This window comes from Arachis hypogaea, chromosome 4 (assembly GCF_003086295.3).
Source record: "Arachis hypogaea cultivar Tifrunner chromosome 4, arahy.Tifrunner.gnm2.J5K5, whole genome shotgun sequence".
Taxonomy (NCBI): Eukaryota; Viridiplantae; Streptophyta; class Magnoliopsida; order Fabales; family Fabaceae; genus Arachis; species Arachis hypogaea.
Window position 1 is genome coordinate 40,137,268 of NC_092039.1, and position 8,813 is coordinate 40,146,080.

At 32.5% G+C, this 8,813-nt stretch overlaps 1 non-coding gene across 1 annotated transcript; it reads left to right on the forward strand.

Annotated features, from left to right (window-relative positions):
- The first annotated feature begins 450 nt into the window (after positions 1-450).
- TRNAS-AGA (transfer RNA serine (anticodon AGA)) lies at positions 451-532 on the forward strand. The gene has a single exon. It is a non-coding gene; the product is annotated as a tRNA-Ser (tRNA).
- Positions 533-8,813: the final 8,281 nt, after the last annotated feature.

Sequence of the window (8,813 nt, forward strand, 5' to 3'; positions counted from 1 at the left end):
ATTTGAAAATTAATAAAATAATAAAATATTACTTTAATTACTATTTAATTAAATAAAACTCATAAATAATAAAATTATAAATTAAAAAATGATTAAAATATTATTTTATTATTTTATCAAACATCTTATTTTAAAAAAACATTTTTAAATATTTTTATCAGACTTGAAAATATGTAATCTTCATTTTTTATAGCGATATCATTTTTCAGTTTGTAGATATAAATAAGTATAAAGAATTAATTTTTAGTTAGATAATATTAACTAATTTTTGTTTTATTATAAAATTACTTTTTTAATTCTCGCCTTTTGAAAAATTTAGGACTCAAATTAAGATTTATAATAAAAGAATAATTTCAAATATTTTGGCTAATATTATTTAAGAGAGTGGTTTCCTAGATAACTTGTGAAATATATAAATATTAAATACTAATTATTATATTACAACAAAAGGTGGGCGTGCCGGAGTGGTTATCGGGCATGACTAGAAATCATGTGGGCTCTGCCCGCGTAGGTTCGAATCCTGCCGCTCACGTAATTTTTTTTTATTTCATGAGTTTCTTACCCATGGTGGCATGCCACTATTACTCTATCTTTTCAACTTTTATTTTTTGGCCTTTATTTGCCATCATCAATCAACAACACTAAGCAACAATCAATCATACAGATTGAAGCTTAAGATGAGATATATCTATCAATACATGCACATTTGAAATTCTTCCTCATATATATATATATATATATATATATATATCTTGACCTCATCATTATACTGCTCATAGTGGCGTGGGTTTAATTTCCATTTCCAAATTCCAATAATAATCATTTCAATTTTCAAGCATAAAATGCACATGCTCTTCCATTCACAAACTAGAGCACGCACTTCCTTTGTCATTGGAATTGCGTGTGACGATTATATATGTCAACTATAATGGAAAAGCAAATAATATCAATGGCATTTAGAACTAGTGTGAACTCCACAATCTTTTGACATGGTTCAAATCAATTCAAAAGAGATAAAGCTCTCTCTCTCTATATATAGAGTTATATATATGTTTTGGTATGAAAAGCTCTATCTTCATCCTTCACTTTCACTACTGTTTAGGGAGCATGTTGGGTATTCTTCACTAGCAATAATTGATGATATCTATAGTCTACAGTAAACTAGTTTTTTAACCGATTAATCATAATATAATGTGTCCTCAGCATGTAATAAAGAACTTAAAATTTTTTTTTATCAACATTTAGTCAATTTTATTCTTTTCTCTCTTTCACACTCATTCTCTTTCCCTCTCTTTGCTTGTTTAAAAAGAGATTAATATTTAAATTGTTTTGTTTAACAGATCGTTAATTTAAAAAACAAAAATTTCCTAATTGAACCGGTATAAGGAACAAAAGCACATGCGGAGTCTCTCCGAAATGCCATAAATCGAAGGGTATATCATTTGTTGTAAAGTAGTTAATGCATATGCCAAATAACTGTACATTTTTTATATATTATTTTTTTTTAAATTTTTTTTCACGATATTCTTTAGTCTGGTAGGCCAATGATTAATTAATCCATCACGGATCGGAGCTTCATTTAAGGGTTTGTCCTTGTTCAATGAATTGCTGCATATATAGATGAGATTTGAACTCCCAACACGTATTTAAGTTAACTAGTGAGTTAACCACTAGACAAACCCAAATTAATTAAACTTTTATTTTATGTTTATTTAGCTTGATATTAGGCAAGGCGGTTGCAAATGGTCTATAGCTTGCCTAGTCACCTGGCATAACTCGCTAAATATGATGCGTCGAGTTAGAAATTTGAGTTCATAAAAAAAGAGAAAATGACAAATAGATTTTTGACCTTTTGATCTACGGATATTTAAGTTCTCGATGATTTGAAATACATTTAAGTCTCTGACCTTTTCAAAACCTGAACATAAACATATTGATCCTTCATGTTCACTTGGGTCCATCATACCCAACGGAAAACTCAAACGTCACTTCCATTGTATTGACCTGGTTGATACGGCTGCACACATAGATGAGTTTTTAAAATGCGACAAATTAGATCCAAGGATCGATGTGTCTAGATTTTGAAGAGGTCAGAGACTTAAATGTATTTTTAAATTCTCAGAGACTTAAATGTCCGCAGACAAAAAGTCAGGAATAGATTTATCCTTTTCTCACCTAACGGCTTGGTTTGGCTTGTGGAATTTAGAGGAAAGCAACTTTCCATTCGCTCAAACCCAATACCTATTTTAAACAACAACCCTTAATTGACAAGTGGAAATTAGTCCAATAGCTCTCACTCCATCTGCTTATTCTCACTCCCTCAGCCTAAATCATTGTGTCACCTCCTATCTCCTCATATTCCATCTCCTATCTTCTGATGCAAGCACCGCTAATCCAACATCGACGCAACAACCCGATTCAATGGAAGGCACATAACCCGACTCTACACTATAAGAAAAATGCTGAATATTGAATACCGCCAGATTTACTGATAAATTTATCAAAGGACGTTATTGACAGATTTAGCAGTGAATTTTTTATAGTTACGAGTAAAAATTCGTCCCAAAAATATTTTTCGTCGGATTTCATAATCCATCCCTAATTTCGACAGTAAAAAGGGGCACAAAAATTTATTTTATAAGCGCCAATTTTACTGTTAGATTTACATAAAAAATTTTCGACAGTGATATGAATTAGTGAAACACGGCATTTTGAACAACGACAAACACCTTACTGTCAAATTTATCCGTCGGCAAATTCGATGATAAAATTAAGCAAAATTTGAATTCAAAAACCCTCTCCATTCACTTTTGCACCTTCTCCGCCCTCTCCTCTCTTTTTCTCTCTTGCCATTTTCTCCCTCTCCTCTCTTTCTTTCACTCCGTTTCTATCACCAACCACCAATATCGGTGTCTCTTCTACGCAGCAAATGAGTCCTACTCCTGCATTGTCCTAGCCCAGCCACTAGAGATCCAGACATCACTGCCATGTTACATCGTCGTTGCTGCTGTCTCATGGGTCACTATCGTTGTAAACCCTGGAAAATTAATAAATAATTAGCTAATAAATTAATTATTATTCAAAGAAATTAGGAAACTAAATTTTATAGTTTAGGGAAGTAAAAATATTAAAAATACAAATTTTGACATTAATTTTAAAATTTTGGCCCAAAACTGGACCAATAGACCGAACCGATTGAACAGGGCCAAAACCAAACCCAAGGCCTAACCTATAAAACCACTATATGAGCCTTCTTCACCATCATTGCTGAGCATAGATTGAATGAGAGGGAGTGAACATTGAAAAACCCCAAACCCTCGTCAAACATTTTAATTTCACGTAACTTTCAATTCGAAGCTCCGATTGACAAGTCGTCAGTGGCCACGTATTCGTCTCGGAAATCTCTTCTATTTCATCTGAACAAAGTGGTAAAAAAATTTTATTTCTGGCCCAATTCTTTCTCTTCTCAATTTTGTGGGTTTTGAGTATGGGTATTGATGAAGTGAATGATTTTGATGGTTTAGGCGAACTCTAGCAGTGAAAAATTACTGAGTTTTGTCCAATTAATCTGTGGGTAAGATAAGAAACTATTGAACCCTTGTGAATCATTGAGTTAGTAAATCATGTGATGATTATAGTGATATTGTGTGAATTAGATTGTGTTCTTGTTGATTTGGAGTTCAATTGGGCAGTTTGGAACGAAATTTGGGTAATTAAGCTTGAGGATTTGACGTTTGGAAGCTTGGAGCTTGTGAAAGGAGAGGTTTTTGAGGAGTTCCGAGCTTAGGGAGGAATCGGCCAATGTATGATTTTGGTTTCTTGTAGTTAATGTTTAATGCCACGTAAAAAATTAGGCTAGAAGACTTTAAGATAGGAATGAACTGAATAAATTATTGATAGATTGTTTAAATGGTATATGATGTGTGATTCAATTTTATGAACGGTTTGTTATTGGAGTTGGTTGGTTTTTAGAAAAAATTTAACATTAAAAATTAGTTTGATTTTGAAATAATTTGATACTGGAAATGATATGAATGACTGAGAGGAGTTGGGTTTGATGGTTGGGATCCTTGAAGGGTGGTAGAAGTCTGAATTTTAGTGGAGATGCTGTCAAAATTTTTATAAAAAATTGGAGGTTTCGTTTGAAGTGGTTATTTAGAAAGGTTTGGGTTTAAGGATTTTATGATTTGATTTTGAGTTTGATTTATTTAGAAAAGAATGAATTAAGTTTTGAGTAAGAATTTTTGATGAATGATGATGACATTGAGACTAATTGTCGATCCTCTATCGCAAGATGTGACTGGGCACTTTAACTCCCCAGATTCCCCCATAGGAATGCATATATATATGGATTTTGAATTTTATATTATTGAGCTTGGAGTTTGACTTCTTGAAATATTATATTATTGAGCTTGGAGTTTGACTCCATGGAATATTATATTTGAGCTTGAAGTTTGACTCCATGGAATATTATATTATTGAGCTTGGAGTTTGACTCCATGGATATTATTTTTGAGCTTGAGGATGCCGCACAGAGGGGCTGTCCAATGGTTAACTACCAGGACATATCGGGTTGGCTATATAACCGATAGATGAGACTCATCAGTCATAGGACAGGTATACATCATGTGTATTTGTATGTTTTGCTTGAGTGTGTATTGTTTTGGTTTTCTTAATTACTTAACTCTGCTTATCTGCTACTTGTTCTACTTGTTGTAATTGCACCTCTATCTGTGTTTTCCTTGCTTGAATTATATGTGTATGTTTTCTAAGAGACCCCTCTTGTCGGAGGTGTGAGAGGGGATTATTCCACCAGTGATTTGGAGGGTTAGAGGAGATAGAAAGTAATGTCAAGTTAAAGTTAGATTAAGATTAGATTGACAGAAGGTGCAGAGTTAGAATAGGGCTGGGACCCTTAGTTAGATTATCGATATTATTGGTTTAGAATAAATTTTAAGATTAATCTGAGTGTCAAAGTTCTAGGAATGTCTCTGACTTTTCCAGGACCTTTTATATTAACTTATCTTTACCATGTTGAGGAACTCCCGGTTCTCATTCCGTACATATTTCTATTGTTTTTTAGATACAGGTCAAGGGGCACCTCTTTGAGCATCTGGAGACCCTCCTTACAAGCAAAGAATTGCCTTTTGGGCTGTTATATTTTGTTTTAGGCTATGTATATATGTATATAGAATCTCCACATGCATATTTTGTATTTTGTCCCTCCTAGAGGTTGACTTGGAAAAACAGGTGTTTATTCTGTAGTTTGAGTTATATTTTGGGTTGTATTTATATATGTAATTATATAATCTGGCCGGCCTTAACTTCGCAGGTCGAATCTGGAGCTTGATATCTGTGTTTTGGAACTCTGATATGTATATTATGTTTTTAGCCTTCTTTTGATTTACTTATCCGTTTTACGATTACCCATGCGAGTGTGAAATAATTTTCTGTTTTTGCTTTTGCTTAGCTTCTTCTTCAAAGCTCTTAGATGTGAATTCTTTCAACTATATTTATATAAGTTTTTATTTTAGAGGTCGTAATACCTCACCACCTCTTCTTTACAACTCAAGCGTAAGGCTCTGTGTGGTAGGGTGTTACAATCATCGTTGTTCGCCATCGTTTCTCTCCAAGTTTGTGTGAATCTTTCCCATTCTTCAATTTGTCAATTTTTATTTAGAAAATCCTAACACTACTCCATTAATAACAGATGTGGGAGAAGTTTGACACTACCACTGTACCGTGAGCATCACTACCGCAACTCAACAACCAGGTTTAAATTTTTTTTATTAGTTTTTTAATTTTTATGTAATTTTATATATATTTTATTAATTTTATATTTGGTTTTTTGTTATAAAATGTAAGTCAGATTGAAATATTAGTTTTTTTAATTTTTGTTTTAATTTGTTTAAATTTTATTTTTTTTAATTTGCTGATTAGGGTATGTAGTTTAACTTAATTATTAGGGTATGTGATTTTAAATTAATAATTATATATATGCACACTCAAGAATGTTTGAGTTGTTGGAAGATTTTATTTGAGTTTAGTGAATGAGTTTCTTTCAATTGTATTAAATTTATATCGTTTATTTTTTTATATTTAATTTGTTGTTAATTTGGTGAAATTAGAATTAGGTTTTAATTAATTACAATGTTGAGTTTTGCTTATTCCTTCTAAATTAGTTTTTGAATTAGTTTCACTTTGTGAACTTAATAAGTTGTCTTTTTTATTAGGATGGTGTTATTTTCTTTGAAATCCATTGGTCTTCACTTTTTTTGTAGTTTAAGCAATCATATTTCAAGTTAATTTTCTATCTCTGAACATAACAAAGTGTATAAGTTTTATACGGGACTTACTTTTCAGGTTGGTATAGAGTTTTAGGACGGAAGTGGGAGAAGGTTGCCTAGTGGTGCCTTCTCGAAATCCTTGTTTGCTGAAAAATTTTGGAATAATAAGGGGTTGTGTACTAGAATGACTAGAAATTGATATTTTCTTAAATGCGTGCTTGTTTTAATTAATGCTTGCAACTGTTTTCTATGTAAAAATTTGATAAATGTCTTTGTTAAAATGTTTGTTTGGTTTGTAAAAAAATAAAAATTATATTTGGAGGCTACTTCTAATTATAGATGAAACTCTGACGAAATTTCTAAAAAATCTAAATATAATTGAATGATGAAATTAAAAACAAAAGTCTTTTTGACATCGACTGAATAATAGTCATGAAATGAATAATATTGTATCGATTACTTAAAACTCCTCTCTCTCTCTCTCTCTCTCTCTCTCTCTCTCTCTCTCTCTCTCTCTCTCTCTCTCTTTCTCTCTGTAAACATGACAAGAGACAGAGGTGTCACGAATCGGCGTCGTGGTCGGGGTAGAAGGAGCATGTCTACTAGTACTCCTGGGACTTCTCAGTCATTGTCTTTTACCTCGACTAACCTAGGATGTCACAGGTACTAGGTACATAGGATCAGCCATTTATCATGGTCTGTAATCCCAACTATGTGGGTCCTTCTGATGTGCTACTCCTGCCATTAGAAAGTCATCCACTTCACAAAAGTGGACTCCTCCTCCACCTCCACCCGCTCAGCAGCCCATTACTTCTTCTTGCTCTTATATCACTCCCTTCTTTCTTTTGTAATATTTTTTTGTTTTTACTTATCTGTGCACTTTTTATGTTCCTCCCATTCAATTTTTCTTTTCTTGGGGACAAGCAAACTTTTAAGTTCGGTGTTGCAGAGCGAGCTCTCTATTTATATTATCATCAATGGCACCAAAGGAAGGTGAATCATCTTCACAGAGGAGCACAACTTGAGGAGTAAGATAGCTACCAGAATAACTGAGGTGGTTGAGTTCCTTTCATATTATTTACTTATTTCAGTTCTTATATTATTTATCTCCTATTTTCTAGTGTTTATTAGTATTTTTTCTGCATGATCCTGTTTAGAGTCAGTAGTTCTATTGATATTTAGTATTTTTAATTAATTAAAAAAATTATGCTTGTTTTGAAAAGAGATCTGATGTATTGCTCATTGAGCTTGAAAAAAAGAGAGAAGAAAACAAGTAGTATAATGCACGAGACTTGATTTATATATTCTGAATTGACTTATTTACTTTGATGTGGTAGTATTATCTATGATTCTGAATGTATGAATTGAATAGTACATAATTGATATTGAAGTTAAGAGTGTTGATTCTGGAGATATAGGAATTTAGAGAAGTATTATGGATTCTTGATGATTTGATTTTTGACGGTTTAGAATTTTACAAATGAAATCTCGTTGAAGTATAGTCTCTAAACCAACAATAATCCTTTCATGCAAAAATTTGTTTGTCACAAGTACAAACCCCTAAAATCTATAAACCGAAGTATTTAAACCTCGGGTCGTTCTCCCTAGGATTTACAATAAAGTGTCTTGTTATTGGTTGTGAGTCATTTTTGGGGTTTTGATAAGAGACATGAAAGATAAATGGCAAGAAAGTAAACTAAGGCCTAAAAAGGTCTTGGCAAGGGTTGGCGGTCAAGGATCTCTATCCTAATCACTAACCACAATATGAGAATTGGCAAGGATTAATCTTATTAAATCATCCTCTAACTAGTAGTAAAGAAAAGTCAAATGAGCTATATCAATCCTAGTCCATAAGTCCTAACTCTCCACTAATTCAATTAGTGAGAACTAGAGTTAATGGATCCCAATCATCAATTACTTGGACATTAGTAACTCAAGAGTTCCTAAGTTACCTTTCCAAGCCAAGAGTATAAAATTCTACTCTAAAATCCAACCAAACATTTCATCAAACACTTGGAAGGCATAAAAGGAAAGCATAGTAAACCAACAACAAGAATTAATTCTAACAATAATCAAATGTAAAGAATTAGCAACTAACAAAGTAAAAAGAACACAATTATTATGATTTAGCTTGAATTGAATTGAAAGAGAAAGGAAGGAATAAAAGTAGATCTACAACAAAATGCAAGAACAACATAAAGGAAATTACAACAAAAGAATGGAAGAAGAATGAATGTAACAACAAGGAATTGAGAAGATAGAAGTAGAAGAAGATGAATTAAAATCTAGATCTAAGAACTAAACCTAATCATAATCCTAATCCTAGAGAGAAGTGAGAGCTTCTCTCTCTAAAACTACTTCTAACTACTAAACTATGACTAATGATTAAAAGTATGTAAAAGTATGTTGATTCTCCTTCAATCCTTGGCTTAAATAGCATCAGAAATGAGTTGGATTGGGCCCACAAGGCTTCTAAAATCGCTGGCCACGTTTTGCTTTAAGTGAGCCAGTGGCAGCATTGGCGCG